The sequence below is a fragment of the Anser anser genome (assembly GCF_964211835.1).
Source record: "Anser anser genome assembly, chromosome: 1".
NCBI lineage: Eukaryota > Metazoa > Chordata > Aves > Anseriformes > Anatidae > Anser > Anser anser.
Genome location: NC_139720.1, coordinates 150,650,481 through 150,657,247, shown reverse-complemented (window position 1 = coordinate 150,657,247; position 6,767 = coordinate 150,650,481). Strand labels below are relative to the sequence as shown.

The 6,767-nt window shown below is 40.6% G+C and overlaps 1 long non-coding RNA gene across 1 annotated transcript; it reads right to left on the bottom strand.

The window, feature by feature from the left end:
* Window positions 1-3,492: 3,492 nt before the first annotated feature.
* Window positions 3,493-6,163, bottom strand: LOC310892863. Its single transcript, XR_014578528.1, has 2 exons — window positions 4,405-6,163; window positions 3,493-4,084 (listed from the first exon to the last, which is right to left on the bottom strand). It is a non-coding gene; the product is annotated as an uncharacterized lncRNA (long non-coding RNA).
* Between the last annotated feature and the right edge of the window lie 604 nt (window positions 6,164-6,767).

Sequence of the window (6,767 nt, the reverse complement as noted above, 5' to 3'; positions counted from 1 at the left end):
CCCAGATGGCCTGGGCAACCAACTCCTACCCCACGCATAGATGCAAGCACCTATGCTTGCTTCAGCCTGGTGGGAAACACACTGCGCATACCTCAAGCCAGAGCATTTCTGAGCACTTAGATAAACCTAAGGAGGATGGAGACATTTCAGATGAGGCAAATAACACTTTTGTATCTGCCTTTCATCCAGAAGATACTGCAAAAATATATCTTTTCAAATAGTAAAAGTAAAGTAAGTCAAGAAGTGTCAGGAGAAGCTACTGGAGCGTATTAAGCAGTAAAAGGTGCACAACATTCATTCAGCAACCATAAGCAACTAAAACATGAGGTAATTGAGCTGGTAACCAAACCATGGTTTTCTATTATTAAAATGTATCTGTGTATGGAAGAGGTAAATGATTTTAAGAAGAAAACTTTTAACTGGGCCATCAAAATTATACACTGTTCTTCCTTCAGTACTAGATAGGGTAGTGAGAGAGCAATGTCTAAGGACAAGTCACAGTATGCCAGATATCTAGTATCTGACAATTAATAGCGAAACCAGCGTGGTTTCACAGAAATAAATATTGTGCTAGTCAAATTTGTTTGTTTGAGTCTTTTGGGGTCAGCAAAAAAAAAAAAAGGCAAATAAACCCAGTATTTGATACTTAGGCATTTAAAAAAAAATGTTCCTACAGATTTTTGTACCAAAAGCCACACAGTACACTCCCAGACATCTCTCCTAAAAAATACAGAAAGGACAGATATGATGGGGGCAGAGTAAATATTGGCTAAATAGAATAAATACTACCAGCACAGCAGTAATTTTCTGCACTACTGCTTTATTCTGGAGATTTCTTGGGATGAGCAGGACCATTATCTGAAAGCAATATGGAAAATGAACTAATTTCTTGTACAGTAATTCCTTAGCTGCCAAACAGTCCTCTGTCTCATGCCAGTAAAATGCTTCCATCATTCCTCAGGTGAAATATTTCTCTGCAAAAACTAAAGTGTTTGAGAGGGTTGACTCCGCTTTTGCTGTGAAAACTCTCCTATTCCAACAAATATAAACACTATGGTCCCCTTTACTTACCCAAAAATTGGTGAGACTTGTTGCATAAAGGTGATGTCTACAGTTTGGGGATCTAAAGTCATTTCAGCTTCACAGAACATAGCTGCAAAATTTGGAGTCAGGATTTAGCATTCCTATTGCTGTCTGCTTATGTCTGCAAGATATGCCTACAAGATATATTCTCTGATTTTTTTTTAAATGTCTTTGTAGAACATACCAGTTTATAAAGTCAGACCTAATACAATTAGAGATGTGTTTTGTTTGTTTGTTTGTTTCATTTCTCCCTTTTTTTTTTTTTTTTGTAGTATATTTCTATTTTTTAATCTTTCCTCTAGGAGTCTGTCTCCAAGACTCATAAAAAGTACAAGACGTCCTGTGACAAATCATTGTCACAGGTTTATGATGTGTAGGCTCTGTTTTTCTAAATTGCTGTTTCTTTTGTGATTCCCCATGCCCTCCTTCATTCCAGGAGAGGTGCTGAAATGATTTGGGCCACTGTGGCAACATTGTGGTGCTCTGAGGCAGTTTGTCCAGTCCAGGAGGAGCTGCACTGTAGCCCATCAAAAGCCTAACTGAGTTTGAGAGGATGATGTGAACAAATTAACAGAATTTTAATTGTGGTGAGATGGATTTTTTGTTAAAGAAGGAATACATAAGAATGTATGGAACCTGAGGGAACATAAACTTATTTTTTTCAGTGAATGTTTGCATAATTTTCCACAAAGAATTGGCAATATGAGAGCTTGTTTAGCACCCTATGTCCATCTTGAGTGAAGTACTGCGAGATAAACATGATCTTCCTGATTTCTAGAGTGGCATATATCCCCTTCCAGGGGCTAGCAAGCTGTCAGTGAAGGCACTAGCAGGTACATCGTCTGAGATATGCCATCACAGGACAGGGCACTCCCCAGGATTGCATTCGTACTAGCATGGCTAACCAGCAATTCCGATGGAGCGCAGCAGTTAAGCATTTTGAAATCTCTCTCTCTTCATTTTTTCTTACTCCCCAGGACAGAAGAGGTTAACAGGCACTTGAGCAAGGAGTCCCTGGGTTAAATTGTCTAGCAGTCACTAGTGAGACATTTTCAGTGGAGGACTCTTGACTCTGCAGCTGTCTTCCAAGGAAGCCCAGAACAGATTCATTGACCTTTCAGGCACAGTTAGGATTTTACCTGAAGGAGAAATGGGCAAGCTGGTCTTGTTCTGGAATTACACACAGCGAAAAGAGACAGCTATTACGTGGTGGTGGTTTGGTGAATTTTGTGCACCCACTCTGCATTAGGTACATGTTATAGGTGAGACAAAGTGAATAATTGATAACAAACTGCATATTAGCTCACCATCTCCGTCTTCTAGTTTCCTTGGACCTTACTGTTTTGAAAGGTGGGATTAATTTACTCTTCCGCAATTAGGTGAATTTTTTCACCTCTCATTACAAATACCTGCAAAAACTCACCCTCTCAAAAAGAGAAAAGAAAAAAAACCAACACTTTAATTCCCAATGACTTTTCCAGTATTTTGTGGTTTGGACAATGACTTTCTGTTCAATGTAAATGTCTATAGACAAATGTTTTCATAATGTTGGTGGCCATGATTTCCCCTGCTTTGAACAAAACCTGAAATCCATTGGTATTTCACAGACTGCAAGCAATGCCAGAATTTATAATCCATCATTCCATCTTGGTATGCACTTTACAGCCTAAGCCTACACATAGGCATACCTTCAGTGACTTCAGGCTTGTTGGTTGGTTGGTTGGTTTTGATTTCACTAAAGATTTATCAAAGAGAAATCTATCTCTTTGGTACTGGCAGGAGCTTACAAACAACAGTAGACAGCAATCCCATGGTAATACTGATGATCAAGAACTAGAAAATGATGGAGCATACGCCAAGCATGTACAAAAATTGAAGCAGAAAAATAAACTTCAATATTTATTTCCTAAAAAGCGAGAAATCTTTTTATTTTTATTTTTATTTTTTGTCCTGTTCTGTGGGCTTTTAATTTTTTTTCTGATTTTTTGCTTAAATCATTAGTTAACTTTGGTAAAAAGTACAGATGTTTTGAGAACTCTCGAGCTACAGTTGAACTTGATGACCCAGAAGTGTTTCCAGGCTCCTAGGTTGGTATATAAACTCTGGCTGCTTTCTTCATTCATGATGGAGCGAGATGTAGATGCCCGTCCTTTGTGCATGAGCCGAACAAGAGTTACGTTGAGTTCTGAGGGGTGTCCTGTGTGAACAAGAGGTGTCCCGTCAGGATGCACACTCTATGAGTACAAAATGCAAACAGTGTAGAGATGCAGGCTGTGGCTGTTTTATTCATGATGTGCTCACAGGATAATAATGTTATTGCCAAGACCTCTAACACCAATAACTTGAAGCAGCTTGGAAAGTGTGCTTAAGAGAGAATTAGGAAGGGAGAGAGCATTTTGAATGACTTCATTAATGCTTTTGGATTAGCAGATGCTGTGAAGTATCATTCCAGCAGTGTTGCTTCCCATTTACAAAACTGCTCTTTTTCATGTCACCGTACAAAGATGTACATGGAGGTGCGTGCAGAATGTAGGCATCAAAGGGGATGGTGTGTGCAAATCCAAGTGCCCCCCAAATTGCTTGTGTCCATAAATGTCCACACTGGGATCTATCCTTTGTCCTTTTCTTTCACATTGGAACTCCAACTTGACATGATCCTCAAAAGCCCCTTTTCTAAACGAAGAGATGAAGGCTACAGTGGTTTGGTTCTGAACCTCAGCATCTCCAGGCTTCGTAATCTCCAGTGGTGCCTGTTGTTGAAGGAATTTGCATTCCTGAGCGATTAAGGGATGCTTTGTCCTTCAGGTTTTGTAGGTCATTTTATTATTAGAAGCTTGCAATATTTTTGCCAGACTCTCTCTCTCTCTTTCCTTTTCTCAAAAAAGGAAAAAAAAAATTGATCTTTTTATCCAGGATCTTACAAGAGTCATTGGTGAGCTCAGAAGCTTTAATGGAGTTGTTTATAGTAGTTCAAATAATGTCTAGCAGCAGCTTCCTGGAGCTGTAACAAAGGAAGGGTATTTTATAGCTTTAAGCATAATAGCGTCCTATGGAAAAAAAATCTTTATTATCTCAAACTCTATCTCAAACTTAAAGAGCACGCTAGAGAGACATTTTTATATATCTTTAACTCGATACTTAAAGAACAGAAAATATATTCCTAATAAACCAAAAAATGGTCTTTGCCTAAATTACTCAGCCTACAGGAGCAGGCTTGTTAGCTCTCTGAATCTGAATGTGTACAGACAGTTTGAAAACAAGCAACCACTCCCCCAAATAGTAATTATTTTAATCTTTGTCCTGGAAGCTGGCTGCATTTACTCTTTGGTTGCAGAGGAGCCAGTCTTAAAACGTGGGCAGCTCGGTTTGCTCTTGAAGAAAAACTCCCGGTGTCTTGTATGCCGCGGTCTTTGGCTGGAGCCCATCAGACACCTGTGCTCCCAAACCTGGCCTGCCAGAAGTGCCCACTACACATGTCAGAGCTCTTTTGTTGACTTTCTATTAGCCGCCACTTAATGGATGTGAGCCGAACACAGCTTTGCCTAAGCACTTATCAATAGACAGCAAACATTCTTCTTTCAGTGGGCAAAGGGTCAAACTGTTTCGCCTGGCTATAAAGCTGTGCCAGATAATTGCTGGTGATTAGCAATTTTAATTACCAGGTGCTAGGGGTCGTTGCTTGTGGAGCTTTTTTGCTGCTGTTGTAATTGGGCAGACTGTTAATAGGTAGGGCTTATTGTACGTATGCTGTATATTTTACAGATACATCGTGCATCCTTTTAAAGCGAGTAAAATAAAGTCAGCAACATAACCTGCTTCTGTTTGCATCTGATTAGCCGCGTAGTGCTCCAACAGGTTTTTCGATAAAACTTGTCTGATAAAGGAATCTTTAATACAACCCACTAAAGCAGCTTTTAATCCTCTTGTAAACACTTGTATGTACTATTGTTATTGAAGAGAGGCAATGATTTTAAAATCTTTTCCTGCTACATTGGTCATGTTGGAACTAAGCTTGTCAAACATGTTCTACCTCATTGGTTTTGCATGCAGACTTTTAGGGGGTTTTCATAGAATCACAAAACCAACAGCACAATTAGCAGTGAACTAATCTCTTCCCATATTCAGCAGCAAAATGGGTTCAAAATAAAACTGACACAAAAGACTCTTCTCTGATCTTCCTCACAGCAGTGAGAAAGTAAGCAGCTAGAATACTTCGATTTCTTGGTTTTTGTTGTTGTTTTTTTTTCCTAAAATTTCCATTTATTTCCTTTACTTATATTATTTTACATAGCAAGCCCTGCAGAAGTACTGAAGGTCTCTGAAAGCTGAATGTACTGTTTACTAATCTACTTGGGCTAGTAGATTAGGCTTGTTCTTTGAGAGAATACAAAGGCTGAATACCTCTGCAGTACGGCGTCCCAGCTCTGTTATTATTTGCTCTGCAGTAATACCTACTGTCCCGGCTCAGATCACGGCTTCATTTATTCCAGCAATAGCCAGGCTGTCATTCATGGGCTGCATCCCAGCCTACAGGGTCGGTTCAGCAAACCCCTCCCCAGCATCTTCCCTCCTGGGGTGGAAGAAGACAGAGGCCAGCACTGTGCTGAGGGCTGCATGGCTTGTTCTGACTGCTCAGCTCCATGGCACCATTTTTGGGTGCTCCCCAGCAATGAGGGTATGCATCCAGCCCTGGAGATGGGACGCTGGCGTGTTGGGCACTGCTGGATTCACACCTGGGTTACGTGAGCGGGCAGGTGCTGCAGTGGATTCAGACTTGCCTGGATCTGTTCTCAGCCACATCACCCTGTCCAGCAAAGAGTGTTATGTAAATGTGGGTGGGAAGCAGGCAGATTTTAGTCTTTTTTCTTCTGCAGTAGAAAAGTCAAATAAGTCTGCTCACTCCATTACGATGTTAAAGAACCACCTGAGTCTCAGCAGACCCACTGCTTCCAAGAGAGATGGCAACTGCCTGGTGGCAAGCAGAGCACACCATGGGTTGGTGCAGCAGGCTGATCTCATCACAGCACTGGCCTGTCCTCATGGGCAGTGACAAGAGTTGCAGCTCCCTTTGTCATTTCTATGTCCCTAAGTATAAATATTTATGGACCCCTGGGACCCTTGTCATTCCAGCCTAGGAACCTGGGAACTCTTCATGGAGCACAGAAACATATAAGAATGTTGAAATGCAGTAATAGGAAGAAAAAAAAAAAAGGAGAAAAAAAAAAAAGATTTTGAGCCAGCTATGAAAATATCAGCAGACAGCAAGACCTGCTGTCCTAGCAACTTGCCTCAAAAGCAATACCATCAACTTTGAAGGTACCATTTAGGCACCATTTGTCCCTCCAAAGCACTATTAACTATTGGAGAAGTAACTGGGTCCTGGCCTTGGGTGTATATAGCCACAACTCAGCTTCTACAGATTTACGTGTTTAGGATGTACATTTTCACTTTAGGAAGTAAAAACATTTTGTAGGTTGTTCAGCAGGATCTGTCAGACAAAAACTCGTGGCAGCTGCCATTGAAATCGAGGGCAGAGCTTTGCCTGGCTCAAGGAGCTATGGGACTGAACCATCAGCTCTCTTTTGCGTCAAAAAAAAATGTCAATGTCTAAATGTCTGAGATTGTTATAATGGTGGTTATGAAAATCTCCAATATGACACATTCTGCAGCTATGCATTAGCCAT